We start from the raw sequence: 21,791 nt of genomic DNA, 5'->3' as shown, positions 1-21,791 counted from the left end.
GAGGGAGGAATAAGGACCTAATTTGTGTATTTGTGTATACAGACAGGTGATGACTATATTAAGAAAAAGCACTAATTTAACATTTAGAGACTTCATTGAAATAACAAAAGTACATCTTTTGTACTTTTGTACAAAGGTACATGATGCTACATGTAGTAAATGACACTTATCTCAGACCACTTTTCCTATTGATGTGAACATTACCATAATTATTTATGTTTAAAGAACTAAATTTTCATTTTAAAAGGTCCAGTGATATTATCAAATGGAAACTGAACACCTTATTTCTAGGGATTGTAAGTAAGGGCACAGGGCAGGGAAGGAGTAAGGACACTGACATTTAAATAAATTATTCTCACTTAAAAAAAAAGGAATTAAATATTATTAAGTTTTAGAATCATGTGGTATCTGTGAATAGAACACAAAGGTGAAAATATCCCCAAATCTAAGGGATTATTCTACCAATGAAAGCTACAGTAGTCATTATCTTACTGTATTATATTGTATCTTTATTAATCACAAGGTAACTAGTACTTTATAAAAAAATCAACTGTTTACTGGCAGTTTTATGATACACTGTGGCAGGAATAAGATGTGTATTTATATAGTATCAAAAGAGGTTATAAAATATAGGCAACAAAAGATAAGCTGCCATCCTCAAAAATGGAAAAAAACCCTCTCTGCTCAGCGGGGAGCCTGCTTCCTCTTCTCTCTCTCTGCCTGCCTCTCTGCCTACTTGCGATCTCTGTCTGTCAAATGAATAAATAAAATCTTAAAACAAAACAAAACAAAACAAAACACAAACCAGGGCTCCTTGGGGAAAGGAGAAAAAACAAACAAACAAAAAAGCACTGATTCTTTGTCATCCATTTGTTGCCAGAAAACAAGTTTCATCTTAAAAAAAAAAAGAAGAAGCAGTTTTGAAAAGCAAAGGAAACCTGAATGGCTTCTCCCAGGCTAATCTCTGATATATGAACATGAAAAAGAAAAATTATGGCTAAACACCTTGAGTCTGTTGAAGGCTAAGAGTTCATAATACTCAAATAGAAATGTTGACATAAAGGATGTAAGAGGCGCTCATACTGCGTGTCATATGTCAGTGATGTATCACTAAATTCTACTATTGAAACTAATATTACTATATGTTAACTGGAATTTAAACAGAAACTTGAAACAAAAAAATACAGAGGGGCTCATACACAAAAAGCACAGAGTGTAAAATTTCTTTAATTTCTATTGTTTCCCAATAATAGTGAATATATGGGTGTTTTGTTTTTCTAGGTATATGTATGTATATAGTATGACTTGTATTTCTTTCCATTTGTGTAAGGAGAGATCTGTAAATATTAAAGTAGCAGCATCAAAAGTAATTCCGTACCAGGAATAGAAAATATTGATCAGCTCTGATGTGTCGCACATAATAACCAAATGGAAAAGGAGTCCAGCAGTTAATTAACACTAATGATCACACCCTGTATCTAACAGGCACAACTATGTGTTTCACACATTTGATAAATTAGTGGAATTTCTAGAAGTGGTAACTAAGCAGAAATAGTCTCTCATCTCCTAGAAGATAAAAAGGTAGGTAGCTCTACATAATAAAGATATAATAATGAAAGTGCATGAATTTTTAATAATGTTCATACACCAGACCTATATATCATAGTAACAGGGAAACTATTTTGTAACACAAACAATTTGGACTTAAAAAACAAATCATTTTGTAAGAAAACATCAGTATTGCACAAAATTAAAAGCTAGGCTTGAACTTAAATAAGTGAAGGCATAAAAGCATTTAACAATTAGATTTTAATTGTAAAAAGAAAGTCCAACCTGATGGGCAGTATCCTCAATTTCAATTTTCTCTGAATGTATAGCAAATTCCAATAACTACACAAAAAATTTTCTAATTAAAAAACCCAGAATGTGCAAGTATAAGAGATGACTTTCCTTTTCTTTTAATTCTAGCATGGTTATTAAATCTTAGGAAACTCTCAGAAAGCTTTGAAATAGTCTCAGGTATCTTTGAATTCCTAGGGAAATATGAAACTCTCCATGTCAGCAAAGTGTAAGAAAAAAGATAAAAAGGAAGTAAATTCCTAGTATCAGCATATTATTAACCAGTTTTAAGGTAAGCATATGATAGGCTTTTGGATTACTATATACTTTTTCTTTAAAAGTGCCTAAAGCATTTAAGATAAATTGTCATGTTAGATTTGGTATTTTAATAATAACTTAGGAAGAATTTGATTATATAAAATTTGAATCAATGTTTAAAGGCCATGGAAAATTTAATTTAATCCACATTCTAATTTATGGATATGTAACATTTGTATGGATATTTTGAAGAGTTGGTTAATTATAATGAAATGCTAATTATTTACTAAATTCATACTATTGACAAATTGGATATTAAATCAAGTACAATTACTACTAAGTATTCTCTAAACAGACATTTAAAAATCTATCAGTAACACTGATTACTCATGTAATCTCCCAAATGACTCAGACCCATTACAAGTAAACTAAAAAGTTATTAATGTAGTAATTCAAAAATTAATCTTCTAAACCCTAGGGATATAACAATGAACCTAATAGAGCATGCTTTCTTCCTTCACAGACCTTACAGATAACTGTATTCTAGTAAAGAAACACCACTTTTTACAAATATATTATTTTAATTCTCCAAAGCCTGGTTGCTATTGGCTGAAATAATAAAAATCAATTTTTGAAGCTACTAAGTTGAAAAAACAAATTCTGATCACTCCATTAATATGTAATCATTCCATAAGACCCATTCTAAAATAATCCTTTAGCATTGTTTCTTTATTGCAATGGAGATAGTAATTATGATCCTGCTAAAAATAAAGGAATCTGAGACTGTCACCATAAAAGGAAGCATTCTTAAAAAAGAAAGAATTCTATCAAAGGAGATTATTAAATTATTAAAACATTCTTTAATTGTGACATTATAAAGATATTATTAATTGCATATTTGTACTGCACTATTTTAGTCAAAGGATTATCCACATAGGCTTACCTTATCTAAAAGGCAACATATGGCATTCTAATCTGGACTTACATAGTTGTTTATGAAATATTTAATTGACATAGTAGGAATTCTATGATCATTACTTGATCTAAAAGTGAAGAGATGACCAAAAAAAAAAAAGAAAAAGAGATGATTACTCAAATTAATAAGAGGTAGTCAATCTGGTCTGTATTCTTCTTTTAGTCACTCTACATAATCAGGGGCTGCTAGGAAATACAGATCATTCTCCAGTATTCTAATCATAGGTGTCTCCAAAGAATAACCCAAAATGGAATATTATTTTTTGAAAATATTATTTTATTATCAAAAATGCATGATGTAGCTATAGAAGACCTTATAGAAGACCTTTAGTCAAATCTTCCCGTGTGATCCTAAAAATACATTCTGAGATTTGCTTTAATTAATTATACTTGCCTCTACTTGGTAAAAATGATTAGACCTGGCAAGAGTCTTAAAATAATTTGTATTACCCCAAAAAGATAAATCACAAATTATAAAAAATGATAAGTATGAAAGTGGCAAGGTACACACATCATCAAAAGCAGGCATCAGAATAAGCTGTATACACATAATTATTGATGAGTTGAGCACCTATATTTGCAGTGGAGAAAAAAGGAAAACACACCAATACGTGGATATATTTTTTAATGATATGATTTCACTTCTATTTTTTGGAAAGAAAAATTAACACAACAATATTTTATAACTACTGCTCTAAGGACAGTTATTTGATTTTGATTTCCTGATTGTGCAAAGAAAGCATACTCTATCATTCTGATAGAATTACCTTCACCTTTCAACATGGCAGCTGTGAAATATTTCCGAACACACCGTGCTCTTTGCTAGGTGCTGATTTACTGTATGGATTTATGCAGCTCAAAATATATTTTTAATAAATATTTTCAGAAATATGTCTTAATTCTACCACCGCTTATTCATAAGATTTCCCACAAGTCCAAAAACATATATTTTGTAAATATGAATGGTGATCTTATTGTTATTTATTAAAATAGTACATTATCGTAATTATCATGTGTCTCCTGTTGTTGGGAATACAAGCTGGTGCAGCCTCTCTGGAAAACAGTTTGGAGGTTCCTCAAAAAGTTGAAAATAGAGCTACCCTACAACCGAGAAACTGCACTCCTGGTATTTACCTCAAAGATACAAATGTACGGATCTGAAGGGGCACGTGCACCCCAATGTTTATAGCAGCAACGTCCACAATAGCCAAACTATGGAAAAAGCCAAGCTGTCCATCAACAGATGAATGGATAAAGATGTGAAGATATATATATATATACACATATACATATAAAGATGTGAAGATATATAAAGATATATATACATATAATGGGATATTATGCAGCCATCAGAAAATTGGAATCTTGCCATTTGCTATGATCTGGATTTAGAGGGCATTATGTAAGCAAAATAAGTCAATCAGAGAAAGAAAATTATCGTATGATCTCACTCATCTGTAGAATTTAAGAAATAAAACAGAGGATTACAAGGGAAGGGAGGGAAAAATAAAACAAGACGAAACCAGAGAGGGAGATAAGCTGTAAGAACGCTTAATCATGGGGAACAAAAGGAGGGTTGCTGGAGGTAAAGGGGTGAGGGGATGGCATAAATGGGTGATGGACATTAAAGAAGGCACGTGATGTAACGAGCACAGGGTGTTACATAAGACTGATGAATCACTAAGCTCTAGCTCTGAAACTAATAATACATCATATATGTTAATTAATTGAACTTAAATTTTAAAATTATGTGTCTCTTTGTATTTAAATATGAAATATTTAGCAAAATGAGGTTCTGAAAGCTATGCCCAGAGCTGCTATTTTGTCCCTTTATACTAATAAAAGGTAAACAATTCTATAAGTACTATAATAACAAAATAGTATCATGCTATAATATTTTGTATTTCAATACTTTTGAGGAAAGCTAACATTTGTATGGATAAACCAACCACAAATTTTATGGATCCTAAACAAATTATCTGGATTCACATAAAATTTAATATTAAACTCTAAACATTCTAATTTTAATCTATGCAAGGAAATAAAGTTAATTTTTTTGTACTGTTGGATCCTACTAGCTAGGATCCTTTTTTTTTTTTTAATTTTTTTTATAAACATATAATGTATTATTAGCCCCAGGGGTACAGGTCTGTTAATTACCAGGTTTACACAAAAAGTTGATTTTTTATTAAATAATAGAAATAGGAAACTAGGAAGTGTGACTATATTACATAACTGGCAAACTTCAGAAATAAAAATTAAAATATAATAATTGTTCATTTAAAAATGCGTATTTTTGTAAAGAACAAGCTGGTGGTTGCCACAGGGAAGAGGGTAGAGGGATGGCTAAAATGGGTGAAGGACCGTGGGAGATACAGGCTTCCAGTTATGGAAAGAATAAGTCACAGAAATAAAAGGTACAGAATAGGGAATATAGTCAATGAATGACACTGTAATAGCACGGTATGGTGATGGATAGTGGCTACACTTGTGGTGAGGGCAGCATAATGCATAGAGAATTTGAATCACTATGCTGTACACCTGAAACTAATGTAACATGGTGTGCCAACTATACTCAATGGAAAAACTTAAAAATTTTAAATATAAAATGCATACATTTTCTTAGCATCATTTAAAATAAGAAGAAAAAAATGATATCAATCTATTTTCATGATGAAGCAGAACCAAAGGTCACAGATGACATCTTGATTCTAAACCTGACATCTCCTTGATTTCTGTGCCACTGTCAATAAAGCAACACAAATGATTTCTGTCAAATAGCCTTACCTCCAACAAAAGCAACATTTGTTCAATAAAATACTATAGGGGGTGCCTGGGTGGCTCAGTGGGTTAAGGCCTCTGCCTTCGGCTCGGGTCATGATCCCAGGGTCCTGGGATCGAGCCCCGCGTGGGGCTCTCTGCTCAGCAGGGAGCGTGCTTCTCTCTCTCTCTCTCTCTCTCTTTCTCTGGCTGCCTCTCTGCCTACTTGTGATCTCTGTCAAATAAATAAATAAAATCTTAAAAAAAATAAATAAATAAATAAAATACTATAGTTACACTATGTGCAACTGGCTAGAGATGAACATGGTAATGTGAAAAAGAATGATCTAACAACTAGAATATTTGAAATTCTAATATTTTAAAATACATATTATAGAGAGAGATTATTATTTCTAGGATTCATTCTTATGTGTGTACTAGTAAGAATTCCAAAGTCACGACATGTACTCTATCATCTCCTAGTTGGTGTCCCTGTCAACTTTTTGCCAGGAATCATAATAATTCTTCAATTTTCACAACACACTTCTCTACGATTATTCCTATGAGAGTATCAATTTGTATGCATTCCCTCATTACCTAACACACAAAAAGCTATCAATAGTACGTTTCTACAGAATAAATAGTAGTTACTGTCATCCAAAAATCCTAAAATATGCTCTCTATCTACCTCTCCAAAATTGCTTCCTACAAATTATAACAACCAAACATATCCATTGGTTTCTGAAAATTCCATTTGCATTTCTTTCATTGCACTGGTATATCCCCTTGCCTCAAATGCCGAAAGAGCATATATAAGATAACATATTTATACTCTATTAAATCACATTTTTTTTTTACAACGCTACTTATAAAAGTACTAAAAAAAGGTTTCTTGATAGGAAAATTTAATGATAAGAAAGTTTAAAAACCTTTCTTTAAGTTTTCTCCCTTTATGTGCAATATGCACTGGTTCTCATGAACCATAAGACTACCAACTGCATCCACACTCAGCAGAATGCATTTGCCTAGGAAATCCTATGGACTACTCATTGTACTTCTTGCTAGAGAAAAACATCTATGACTGCCTCATTCTTTGTGCTACCTCTGAGCAGAGAGTGCTTGTACTCTCAGAATCTTTAGTGTTGAATCAATACAGTGAACAGAAAATAATGACCCCTTTACTTAATAATATCTTACTTAGCACATTGGAATAATGTCTCAGTTAATATTAAGTCTCTTACTGCCAAACTATTTTGATGAAGAATAATTGTGTCCTTTTTAGGACACCATTTTTTAAAACTATTAGATATTTTAAGGAAAATACATTATCCAGAAAAAGTATTCACATATACAGAGGAATGTTTAAGGACTCTGAATTACTAGGCCTACACTAGTTTAGTAGTCCTAGAATTTCTAAGGGAGGAGTGTATGTGTGTGTGTGTGTGTGTGTGTTTAAGTTGTCATTTTAGCTTTACAGGAAATGCTTATTTTTCACTATTACAAGTGCACATAGTTCTGAAAATTGTATGAGATTCCCAACACTCTATTATGCCATATGTGGAATTAGAATCTGTTGAAGAAAACCCAACATGTAAGCTTGTTAAACCACTCGCCATAGAACAAAATGAAGACAGCTGTTCTAGTGAAAAATGGGTAATTTTGGCATAGTTTTTTTCTGTAATTAAGCTTTAGGTTTTATTCTAGGTTTATCTTTATATATCTATATAAGAAACTATGAAGTTGGCAAATATTTTACTGATTCATAATTATCATAATTTTATTTATAAATAGGAATCAAATATATCCAGTGATACTTATTGTGTCAAACTTGTGTTAAGTAACACAGTACAGTGGGAGATGCAAAAGACTGGTTCAATAAACCTGATTTCCAACACTGACCCGGCCACCAAAACAGCTCTGTGATCTGAAGCAAATCAAAACCTCCCTGAGGCCCTTCCCATGAAATGAATTATTAGAACAGCTATTCTCTGTAATTCCATACAAATCTAAAGTATTAAAATTTACAAGACAATTATGAGATTCTTTCCCATGTCTGTAAACTATGCAGAGTTAGTCAAACTGCAAAGTCTATGGGCACAGTCCCCAAAACTGGTCTTACTTCTGATAACAACAGAAAGTTTGGAATGTTTCCCAAACACCCTTGAGTACAATAATTCACTGGAAAGACTTACAGAATTCACTGAAAGCTATCTTCACAGTTAGGATTTATTATAGGGAAAGAGTACAGTTCAAAATTCAGTCAAAGGAAGAGGTGCAGAGAGTCTGGGAGGGTTCCAAATGCAAAGCTTCCCTTGTGCACATGAAGCATTACTCTCCTAGTGTTGATATGTGACAATACACAGGGCGTACTGACAACAGGGAAGCTCACATGAGCTTCAGTGTCCATAATTTCTAATGGGACTTCATTACATAGGTGATTAACTGATTGAGTACACAGTTGAACTATCCTCCAGATTATCTGATTATCTAATGAAATCAAGTTTCTACCCTAAATCATATGATAAGTCTTTCTAGCATAGCCAGCTTCACCCTAAAATTGCCAGGTATATCCATACCCATTAAAGATCCAATGTGGCCAGCTCCCCACTCTAAACAAAGACAATGCTATGAGGTATGATACAGGTCACAGGCCAAACTTCTTTTTGGGCAAGGCTCAATTCTTCACTGCATATATGTGATGTTTCCATAGAACATGGCTAGTGATCTAATTTAGTCTTAAATTGTTAAGCTTAAAGACGAAAAGGAAATATGTCACATAATTTTTTCTTAGATTCTAGAGCCGTATCTATAGATGGGAAAGTATCATTGTGAGGGGTTTTTTTTTAAATCTATGTTTACATTTTAACATTAAATAAACTAGTAACTCACAAATATACTATATACTGAATACTGTATATATTGTGTGAGTTAAAGACTTATTGGTTATTTTCTTCTACTTGTTCCCAAATTTTCCATTTTGGACTCATAATTCTGGTAATAAAAATTAATTTATTCCCTTGTTCAACAATATTTATTGAAGGCTTACCAAATGTACTAAATCCTGAACAATGAATAAGAAAGAAAATTTCCTAACCTAGATAATGAATATACAAACAAATATTAAGATAATTTCAGCTACTGATAAAATGCTATTTTTTAAAAAGATTAATATAATTTTCGCAGCTACTGTACATGAGGTGGGCAGGAAGGCCTTTCTAAAGGTATCATTAGGGCTGAGTCATGAATAATAGGCAGCCATATGAAAGTTCAGAAGGAAAAGCATTCCCAACAGAAGAAACAATATATGCAAGTCATCTAAAGTGCCTGTGACCTGGTATGCGAGGCAGAGAAGGCTTAAATGGTTTGAGCTCAGAAGGGGAGGGGAGGGAGCAGCAGGGAACACAACAGATTAGGAAGCAAGGCATTCTGGGTCATTTGTTAATACCTTTCAGTCAAGGAAGGAATTTAGACATCATTGGAGAGTGACATGCTTAAATATACATTTTAGGAAAATCATCCTGACTACTCTGCCAAGAATTCATTGTGAGAAAACATTTTCTAATGGGTCTTAACAGTCAAAAAGGCATGCATTATTTTACAGATGAAAAGCCTGAGCATTAGAGGAATTAAATGATTTGCCTGAGACCATGACACTTAGGTTGCAGAACCAAGATTTAAACATGCTTTCCTGAAGAATAAGTTTCTCCACTATGCTTCTCTTCGAGTGATGTGAGTAACTCAGAGAGAGAGAGAGAGAGAGAGGTGTCTTGGTAGCTTGAAGAAATTCCTCTCAAATACCAAGAACTAATTGTTTGTTTGTTTAAGGCTACTAGCATTTTACTAGATGTTTGGACATACTAGATGTTTGGATGTAAGTGAGCAAAAAGAGGTCTAGACTGTTTTCCTTGAAACTTCCCAAAAAATTATGCTCCCATTTTTTTCCAACTTCTATGGACTCTCAGTTTAGCTAATCTCTTTGGGCCGCAATTCATTTTCCCTTAAAATCAGAACAAATCATCCCTGATAATCTACTTTCTCTATCTGTAATTCCTTTCCCACACAAATAATCCTTCACTATGCTGTTTGAATATGTTAAAAAAAAAAAAAAAACTCTGACCTTTCAAATTTTGCTTGACATTTTATTTCTTTTTCACAGTTACGAATTGAACCAAATGCCTTTTTTGTTTACATTTCCACCAAGGTTGGATCAGTGTTCCATTCCCTTTATAAAAGATTCCCTCATCTTCATAATTTCTGTTAGCTAAAAAAATAACTAATATTAGGATGGGGATTAAGGAGTGTACTTGTGGTAAACACCAGGTGTTGTACAGAAGTGCTGAATAACTATTTTATACGCCTGAAACTAATATTACACTGTATGTTATCTAACTGGAATTTAAATAAAAACTGAAAAAATTACTAACATTAATTCTTTCAATGTAGCTTATAATATTATTCTTACTTATATCATTTTGAAAGTAAAGATGGTGTATTGTTCTCCCTTTGTAGCTCCTACAGCACTTAGTACATATATTAATAATATAATTTAATCAATTGATATTTATTCAGAACCTTCTATATGTCAGGGTCTGGACAAATAACACACAGTCCTGACTTTTGAGTTTGTTGACTAGAACAGTATAAGATATAAATTAGAGAATTATTTGACTTGATGAGAAATCCATAGCTATATAATCTTCATATTAAAAAGTACCATATTGGAACTAGCTGGAAAGCAAAATAATAAGTATTTTCATATTAATATACTTTGTATTAAAATACAAAGAAATATAACCTCACAAGCAGAAGTAGCATACCAGAAGCAGTTGCAGAGTATCTTTTTTCCCTCACAAAAATAGAACTTCCTATCTATTTGAACGATTGAATTTATATTTCTTTATATAAAGGAAAAGGATTGAATTTCAATGACTAAGATAAAAATAGTGTTACATCATCCAAGAGAAAGACGAACAAACATTTCACCAACATTAGTGTATAGTCATAACTAGTTTAGAATGCTTTGTCATCAGAGCAATGTCTTCAGTCCTTAAATATCTATAGTGATCTATAAAGGTAGATAGTCCTATTTCCTCTTGGAAGGATTAGTTTAAAACACATAATATTGACATATACTCTATAATAAAAATATGTGTATTTATAAAATAAACATATTCAAGTTGCATCTAAAATGTAGAAGACAAGAAAATATCATTAGGATGCAAATCAGAGAAAACTGTCATAGATGAGAGTCACACCAAAATAGAATTGGTTCATTTCTTTAATATGACATGTTTGCTAACTTATTTAGTTAATATAAGATTTTCAAATGAATTTACCCCCTCCTTAGATCAAAATAAAATTTAGATAAATATTTGTATCTAAATCACTTGTAAAGCTAAAGACAAAATTGGAATATTTAATCCTGTCCAACTATTGACATCAGTTTTTACTACATACAACTACTATTAAGAAATCTAATGAAGAACTGCCTAATTAACAGAAATCGAGTTCAATACCTAAAACCCATCAATGCAAACCAATCAATTCAACTTATTAATGTATAAATCAATGGAATTTATGGTATAATGACTAAGGATATATAAATAATGAAGATTAAAGAAAAAATGTAGGTTTGGAGAAACATCAGTTAAACAAATATTTATAAAATATAATTATAGTTGTTTTGCAATATTATTATAAACGTTTTTTAGCTCTGGAAACTCATTTTTCTTTCATTCTTATAATTACAGATGAAGATTTATTTTTATGATCACCCCAAAATGCACTAAGCACATTTTCCCCTTCTTTCCTTTTTTGCTTCATAGAAACAGTATCATCACATTCGTGAAATAAAATAATTTTTAAAAATTATTTATTATTTTTATTATTTATTTCATTTTTATATTTAAAATAAAATAAAATTTGTGAAATAAAATAATCAGTATTAATTCCCTGCACATGATGATATTTCTTGGTGTGCAAGTATAAAAAAGCAAACAAAAACTTGATACAGTTACATATTAATTTATTTGCATTTTATATATAATATACACATATATATAAAGCAAATAAAGATGAAATCAGGATTTTTATTTTTATGAGTCTATTGTTTTTACCATTTTCCTCTAAAACGTACCATTGTTTCTAAAAGACTCAGACTTTGCAAATGTGCTTCATAAATTTGAGGAAAATCTTGAAGAATAATGAAATGAAATACATTTTGTATCTTAAAATGATAACCCAAAATAATTCAGAATGTTAAAAATCCTACCTGATTGTTCCCTTCTGTGCTAATTATCCCAAATACTAATTATCACATGGGTGTATAGTTGTGGCTGGGTAAGACTGGTTTCCCAGATTTGCATTCCTGCTACAGCTACTGTGCCCTCATATAATAATCCTTGACCACAGGAGGTATTGTTTTTTCATTATTAGTTCCTCTGCTCCTGCTGCATTCTTTGAAGATTTTGGCCCTGGACTGTCCAACAGTCCTGGCTGCCACCAACATCCAACTGTCCAGGCTGGGCTAATCATCTTCCTTTGTGTTTTCACATCATTTAGGCTTACTACTATTTTATCACTTTTTACTGCATCACAATCAGTTCCTGAATTATTTCTTGTGCCTACTGGACTTTAAACTTTTGGAGAGTATGGAGAGAGTGCACAATACCTCACGTTTCTTAAAAGAATTGGCTCTTTATCAAATACCTGTCCCTAAGAAGGTCACGCTGTCATAAACGAAACTACTTCTCACCTAGGAAATAGAGATTGAAAATGGCTGTCAATTAAAAGCTTTAAAGATAGGGACAATGACAACTTCTCATATGGCTAGATCCAGGTAACAGAAACTGAGAAGAGGGGCACCTGGGTGGCTTAGTCGGTTAAGCGTCTACCTTTGGTTCAGGTCATGATCCCAGGGTCCTGGGATGGAGTCCCACATTGGGCTCCCTGCTCAGTGGGAGCTTGTTTCTTCCTCTCCCTTTGCTCTCTCTCTCTCTAATAAATAATCTTAAAAAAAATCTTAGAATTAATTGAAATATTTTCAGAAAATATCAGAACACAAAGCAATTATAAAAATAAAACAGAAGAAAAATGAATTTGAAAAATTATGAAAATCAAAGAATATAAAGGAACTCTGAGAGGCAAGACAATTACAATTGAGGTTAAAGGTGTCATCTTTATTATATATAATAAAAAAGCAAACATTCAAAAATTAATATTACTCTAGGTGAAGACACTAATAATAAAGTAATAATATATCAAATGTCTTGAATATAAAGATCACTACTGATTTAATATAATTGTATGTGATGCAGTATTACTGTTTAAGATTTATTTAATCTACATGTATTTTTATAAGAAGAATCCATTTTTATCATTTTCTCACTTCACCTTCATCATCCATTCACCCCATGAAATATTTCTTTTTTGTTAACCACTTTCTGAGACATTCAGAATGCTTATCACAACGACTAGTGCTTTAATATAATTCTGAGACTCTCTCTCATTCTTAACCATGTGCTATATACCCCAATTTCCATAGAAAGTTAAACTGCCATTTCTTTATTTCAAAGGTCCATCACACCATCTCAACTCTATTATCATCAGTCCTCCTCCTCATATCAAGCAAATGGCTCCTCTGATACACCATTTCCCCCCTTTCCTAATAGTCAAAGCATTTTATCTACTTCATGACCACTAATCATGTGGGAAAACAGTTCAGTCATTGATGCCCAAGAGACTTGATATATTCCTCAGTGTGCTTTACATGGTTATCTCACATTGAGGAAAGATTCTTTTTTTGTTTCATAACTCCAGATTTTTAACTTTTTCTTATAGATGGGCATTAACCTACATATTGGAGTCCCTTGGAGTGATCTTAGAGCCATGTGACCAGGTTTTGACCATAAAACCATCTCACATAAACCTTCAACATTATCTCTCCCTTCCCAGATAATCCAGAAATTCATAAGTTAAGATGGCAATACAAAAGGAAGAAAGCTTCTGAGTCATAACATGAAGGAAAGCTGGCCTGGTGAGTTGCCAGACCCACAGTGGATTTTGTGTGAGCAAGGATCAAATTTGTATTGTATTTAAGCAATCGAGAGTTTTCTTTGTTTACTTTCCGGCACCACCTAGCCCAGTCTATCCTAACTAATAATTTCTCATTCTGTGTTTACTCTTACTTCATATGCTCTCTATCCTTTAAATCCATTTAAATCCTGTGATTTCCTAATTGTCCTCTACCATAGACTTTAAATAGTCCTGTGTTCCTATCTTTTAGCAGGTCTCTATTTCTTTTTATCACTGGCATCACCAACTCTCATACTGGATATATATTTTGTGTACAAGTTCCCTAAGGGAATTTTATAATGTGTTTCAAGTCTTATGGATTCAACTTTTTTTTAATTTGCCATTTTAAATGATGTCCATAAACACTACAACATGTGACAAGAAATGAGTTACTACATATTTAAATTATATATTACTCTTCCATGTAGAGAGACTTTAAGAATATAAATTCATTCCACAAGAATTTATGTCTTAATTGCATTACAATCAAATGTGTTCTGCAAATTTATGATGTGCTATTTTGGTAATAACAGTAACTTAGATAATGTAGACAACTATGTCTGAAAGAAGGTCCAAATTTACCAAACTAAAATATTAATTTGCCTTGCAATTCTAAGCTGTAGAATCAAGGTACATTATCTTAAGCATATTCAGTATATGGAAGAGGCAAGAATTAAATGAGCTCATGTCCCCAATGATGTTTTACCCAGATCCAGTCTTAACTTTTATTTTCAAAAGCAATTTGATATATAAGGAACAATCCCATATTGCAACTACAATTATTTTAACCCACTCTGTCATCTGCCAAAAGTACATCAAGTATAGTGAGAGGACACACATTTTTGTAAATGAAACTAATTCTGACTGTGCGGCCTAGCTTTAGATCACTTTCTCTTAAAGACTTAGTTTCTTTGTAAAATGGAAACAATCAGTCCTGCTTAAGTAGCTCACACTGGTTGTTAGGATAAAGTTCTAAAGAATATGGTACAATGTTTTGCAAATATTACTTATTAATTCTAGCTAACAAATCAAGTATATGTTTTAGTTCTGCCAGACCTAAAATTAACTGGCCCATTCACAAACACTGTCTATTGTTAGGAAGAGGTCAGTTCAGCTCAGACCTAGGATTTTCTAGAAACATGAAATTATTAAATTCTAAGTAACACCATAAATACCTGAACAGTGTTGCTCAATGAATGATAGACATTTGTTAAATACCTGCCAAATGAATTAATGAATGAATAACATAATTACAGTATATGTATATATTATATATAATGTAATAATATAATTTATTGACGGGGAGAAGTAAGAGCTAAAAGGCAGGGAGAATTTAGAGATGAAGCAAAAAAGTGTGACAGAAAAAAGATAATGATGTTATTTCTATTATTTACCCTATTTGAAAAATTTAGAGTTTTAAAAAATTACAAATGTTTTCTATGGAAATTCTCCATCCACAGTTAACTTACCTAATTATTGTTTATTTCAAATCATATTTATCTGATCAGTAAAAAACGCTCATCTCAGTTACTATCATCTCTAAGGAAATGTTATACTGAGTTCCACTGGGTTTCCTACACCTAAGTAGAACAGGATATTCACGAAATGTTTAATGTAAGTCCAAGCATTACATTTTTAGCCAATACTTATTTCTTATGTATTTTCTAATTATTTGGTTTAATCTCATCTCTCAAATGTTATTTTTTCCAACAAATTGACAGCTTTCAATGTGTTACTGGTATTTTCCTTGGAGACCATGGCTCTTTTCTATTTATATGTTGTTGATACAATCCATTTGTTATTAGAATGATTCAGGATTCTGCCACCCAGATTACATATAATTTATCTAGCACTTTCACCTAATTATACCAGTGCTGTACAGTATTAACTGATAGTTTGGCACATATTCAGATTTTGGATAGCAAAAGCATTTCATGAAACTAAATTTCAGTACAAGTAAGATTTTATTACCTAGTCATAAATGTTGGTGGAATATAATCCCCTCTCTGAAAATTAGCTTCAACAACACAATAAAATAATATTATTTTATCACTTCAAATATAACATGTCTATGAAGAAGTGTGTATGAAGTGTCTCTTTTACCCCATCTGCAAGCTATCCTTTAGCTTACCACAACTTTATGTTTGCTAAAAGAAGACACAGACTTTGAGTCAGGCACAAAAAGAACTTTATTACCCACACCAATAACAATAGCTAGGGTCAGCATTTTGTATGTGTGTGATAACTTCCTAAGTACCAATTCCCACAAGTCAACACAAAGAGATCCATGTGATATGTGCACATGAACTTGGTTATATTACATAAGATGAAACTTATGTAAGGGGTGCCAATACCACCCCTTATGGAGGGGTGCCAATAACATACCAATCTTTCATAATGGGCCTAAGTATACCTGCCATTTGTTTTAGAATAAGGCACTGTATCTTCCAAGTCTGTCCACAATGAAACATTCTTGAAAAATATTCTGGCATAAAGGCAGTGAGTGCTTCTGCTTATAGGAGGTACCAAAGTATGAGAGATACACAGAGAATAAAATGGGTTTTTTTTGTTTAACAATACCCAACTCTTTTCTAGAGCATCGTAACTTTTGAAGAATTTCCCCATCATCTTAACACCCTTTTGGCTGCTCTGATTAATCTGAGTGGCAAAGGCTGGAATCCAATCCATCCAATTCATCCTATAGAGCATTTAATTAGACTAACAACAAGACTCTGAACAAAAACATAACGCTGACTTGAACTCAACCAAGTCTCCCCCTGGGTCCCAGATCCAGATGGCTGAACAAATCCTGTAAGTCATTAAGGGACTGACTTTACAAAAACAAGTGGCTTTCTGTATTGACCTTTCCACTCGACCCAAGACATTAACCCAGGTAAAGCAAGTAGTATTAAACATTGCACAGACTCAGCCTTGACAGACAAGGAGAAAGTCTAGAGCAAATCGATTACCCATGATGATTCTGGTCAGCAAATTGAGGCTAACCTGAATGTGAATGCCTTCAAGAGCCAAAGTCATATTGTTGATCACTGCAACTAAAGGCAGGGAGAAATAATGTACCATTTTTTTTGAACTGGTGATTCCCATTGTTGGGATAACTACACACCAAATGCACATTAATAATGAGCCACTTACTCCTCTGCGAAAACCCACCAGTACCACAGACAACCTAGCTTTGGAGCCATCTCTACAGTCATCTGATAGCTATATGATCTACTGGTAGTATTTCTTTAAATGCCTGAAGGTCAATTATGACCACCCCAATAATGCATGTGTTTCAAAAAGGGAGGCAATTAATTCCTGGCTTCTATACCAATAATATAGTATCAGGGTCATATATGGTGCTCTAGGGAACATAAGGGTTTTTAACAATTTTTACTCTTTCCCAAACGGAGAGCACAAAATGACAATGCCTCCAACATGGCACTTTCTTTGGTTGCCTTGGGCTTGGCTCTTAGAGCAGCAAATTTTCTACGGAGTCCACATTAATCCATATCACTTACTGCCCCACTGACATACATCTCTTAAGTTCTCACCTGGTTTCATCACAAGGGCTAGGGGAGTTATCTTGGGTAGCAGAAATGAGAGCAAGAATTTATCTAAAATTTTGGGAGTTAGTGTCTCCTTCTCCAGTGGGTCACCTTCATCAGCATTATAAATCCAATCCATGGCAGTATGAGCCTGAATACTAGTCAATACTTCATCTATAGTTTACCATGGGAGTCTATCTCAGAAATTTCACCAAGTCAAAGCTCCTTATAGCCTCTGGAACCTACTAAAAAAATTACTCTAAGACCTTCTACTGTCACATCTGCATATATTTAAGGTTTGTAGACTGCAAGAGGGATTGGGCCATAAAACAACCAAGTGTTGTCATTATTCTGTAATAAGTATTGTATTCCCAGGGCCCTCATTTCCCAAGTAAACTAACCAGTGTTATTTCGATTTTCCTAGTTTCTGTCTACAGCAGTCACAAATTCTCCTACCTTCACCTTCAGTGTGTGTGTGCGCAAGATTCTGTAACTGTCTTCTCAAAGGGGGTGGAATTCTGTCCATCCAGCAAAAATCTTGGTTCTAGTTGTTTTAGCCTGACAACCAGAATGGCTAGAAAATCCTCCTCCTCTCCCTGTAAAGAGGAAGGCCTGCAACCAACCTCTCACTGTCAAGAAGATCTCTTTACATCTACTTCCTAGTATTCTATCTGCAAACACCATTTCAATACCTTCTTTTAAAAGGCAATGAAGTCAAGAACCACTTATTTCCTGGTTGACCATATACTCTGGTCAACAAGTTTGCTACCAATTCCTGTAGACTTTCCTCAAATCCTGTTAATCAACCCATATCCGTACTCCTTCAGAAATAAAATATCTGCCAGCATCTTAGCCTCATCACCTAAACTGTCAAAAACTATGAAGAGTCTAAAACTTTACCTTACTTAGAAGCTGACAACTTCTCAGGCACAGTTTCATGGACGCTAAAAGAAGCCATAAGACTCCTGAGTAAGAAACAAAGGACTTTATCACTCACAGCTATAGGCAAGAGTATGAGCATTTTCTAATGCCATTTCTGAGCCTAAATTTCCTCAGGGAAATGCAAAGGGAGACAGTTGACATCTGTACATGCAGTGCATTGCATTGTAGGAGAGAAGTGTAAACTTAAAAACTCAAATATTTCACAATGGGTAGTAACCACACCTTCCCTTTGTTCCAAGGGGAGACACTGTCTCTCCTAAGGCCATTCTCTACACAAATATTCTTGAAAATATAGTCTGTAACAAAGACAGTACCTTTGCTCACAGGACATGGAAAAATACTACAGACCCATGGAGAATTATCTTCCATTAAAGTGCTAGAATGAATGTGCTCAATAAAATACACTTCATTTGTACTGTTACTTCACATTTTTTTCAATACAGACCTGATTACATTTCTTAAAACCATTATCACAAAATAAATTACCTAATTAAAAAGAAAAATAAGAGTTATATTTCTGATAGAATACTGTGTGGAGCAGTATCTCGGTTGATTATACTTCTTAAGGAATACACCTGTTTCCAATGTCATGACTTACAATTTCGCTGACTATGGACTTTATTTCAACCACATTGTACCACATGTTGTTTTCCCAATGTGCACTACTCTCCAATACTGTATTTTGTACATACTAATCCTGCTGCTTCCAATATTTCTGTCAACCGGGGTGGTTTTTCTTTTTTCTTTTTTTTTTTTGTCCTTCAAGCATCATTTCTAGAAAATGCTTCCTAATGACAGTGAGTTATGGGTCTTTATGCCTACACATAACTCCATCATAGAATTTATAGCATTATCTGATAATGTTCACCATACACCACCCATAACACATACACACTACACCAGTGAGTACTGTTTGATCTGGTATAATACTTAAAAATCAGTAGATTTTCAACACATTATGTATTAAAAAAATAGGTGAATGAATAGTAGTATATTTTAATAAAAATTGGGTCCTTATTATCTCATGTCTTAGCTAGTGTAATAGTTTGTTATCTGCTCTATTCTTTTACTTCTTTTTTGATTGACTTTTTCAAATTTATTTATATGTTTGTTTGATTTAATTGTAATTGTGATAACTGTGGTAAAATTATGGTAAAATCCACAAAGCATAAAATTTACCATCTTAGCCATTTTTAAGTGTTTAGCCAGCACTGTACATTCACACTGTTACACAGTCATCACCATCATCACATTTGCAAAACCCTTTCCATCTTGCAAAACCAAAACCCTGCTGCACTAAACAACTCATTTACCCCTCTCCCTAGACTATGTTCCCAACAACATTATTCTCAAAAGCCAAAGTTAGGAACAACTCAGTGTCCACCCCCAGATGAATGGATAAACAAAAAGTTGTGGGGGTGTGTTATTATTATATATTATATATATATAATGAAATATTATTCAGTCTTAAAGATAAGGAAATTCTGACACATAAAAGAACCTTGAAGACATTATGCCAAGTGAAATCACCCAGTCATGAAAAAGACAAATACTGTATGACTGCACTCATATGAGGTATTTAGGGTAGTTAAATTCATACAGACAGGAAGTCTTCTTCCATTTCTTTAGTGAGCTCCACATACTATTATCAGATTAATGCATTTTAAACATGATTCATCATATCACTTCTTAATTCAAAAAAACTAATATCAGGTGCCTGGGTGGTTCAGTTGGTTAAGCCACTGTCTTCAGCTCAGGTCATGATCCTGGAGTCCAGGGACTGAGTCCTGCATCGGGCTCCCAGCTCTGTGGGGAGTCTGCTTCTCCCTCCCACCTTCTCCTCTCTCATGCTTTCTCTCACTCTCTCTCTCATATAAATAAATAAAATCTTTTTTAAAAACTGTGATATCTTTTTAAAATATGAAGAATTAATCCTGAGACTATTAACAGAATATTCACAATGCTATAAAATATAATCTTGAAATAGCTTTTTATGGGGCGCCTGGGTGGCTCAGTGGGTTAAGCCACTGCCTTCGGCTCGGGTCATGATCTCGGGGTCCTGCTCTCTGCTCAGCGGGGAGCCTGCTTCCTCCTCTCTCTCTCTGCCTGCCTCTCTGCCTACTTGCGATCTCTGTCTGTCAAATAAATAAATAAAATCTTTAAAAAAAAAAAAAGAAATAGCTTTTTATTAATGACCTATTAAACACATCACAACATGCTCTATTATCACACAGACATTTCCCTTCTGTATCCCCACTCATATCATCCTTCTCACAAGAAAGCTTTCTTCCCCGATTATCCACTATTTCATTGCTACTCAAATTTTAAACTTTTTCTTACTGCTCCATTCAAAGCCAGTTACACCATTTTCAAATTTTTATTGAACAAATTACATCGACTAGGACATAGAATTATGTGGCCATATAAGCCTCAGGTTGTGAGTTTTTATTTTAGATTTAAGCATGCTTTTTCTCAGGAAGACTTTTAGCTCCCTGATGGCAGAAACAAGGTCCTCCAGTCCTTTGTACTCCAAGAAAACAAATGGCAATTAAAGAGGGCAGGTGTATTCAAAGAGTTCAAGAATGACTGACTAATAGTTGTACAAGATGTCAGCTTTCAGAGACCTAGATGTACAGCTTTGTATGTCAAAGCCTTCTTAGACTGATTTCTGTAGTTTATTTTTGTGTTTTGTTTTTTTAGATACATGCTTTAGGGTGAATAGTTCATTCATTAGTGTTCTAAATTAATTCCAGTCATGTTCATTTTTTTCCTAGGTCATCCACTTTAGTTTACAGTAAATTAACAGAAGTAATCATCTAAGAATGGTTTTTCACATGGTTCTCACCAAATTATTACCAGCAAAAAAAAAAAAAAAAATTCTTAGTATCATTTGACTTGTCATATAACGCTGATCCTAACACTGGTTTCAGTTTGTAGTACTATTAACTTAACTCTGTCTGTTCACCCATAATAAAAACAGGTTGAACTAGAGGATCTTTAAGACCTCTTGTAGGGTACCTGGGTAGCTCAGCTGGTAATGTCTGCCTTTGCCTCAGGCCAAGATCCCTGGGTCCTGGGGTCAAGCACTGCCTCAGGTTCCCTGCTCAGTGGGGAGTCTGCTTCTCCCTCTCCCTCTGCTCCTCTTCCCCAACATCCCCACCCCGCTCACTCTCTCTCTCTCTCTCTGAAATAAATGTCTTTAAAAAAAAGACCTCTTGTAACTCCAAATTATTCTCAATCATAATAATGAAATAAAGACAACAGTATTTTTGCTGCTATGCTCCTTTTACATGAACAACTTTTATATTTTCTTCTCTGGTTAATTACTACTCATTATTTGTTTTTAAATGTATAAACTCCATTCGTATTTTGAATAATGAAGTTATCTCACTGTTT

At 33.4% G+C, this 21,791-nt stretch overlaps 1 protein-coding gene across 4 annotated transcripts in view; it reads right to left on the bottom strand.

Moving 5' to 3' along the window:
• CCSER1 (coiled-coil serine rich protein 1) overlaps positions 1-21,791 on the bottom strand; it is a 1,384,598-nt gene that overhangs the window by 1,144,965 nt on the left and 217,842 nt on the right. The window lies entirely within an intron of this gene.

Source organism: Mustela erminea, chromosome 2 (assembly GCF_009829155.1).
Source record: "Mustela erminea isolate mMusErm1 chromosome 2, mMusErm1.Pri, whole genome shotgun sequence".
Classification (NCBI taxonomy): Eukaryota; Metazoa; Chordata; class Mammalia; order Carnivora; family Mustelidae; genus Mustela; species Mustela erminea.
This window is presented reverse-complemented; position numbering and strand designations above follow the sequence as displayed.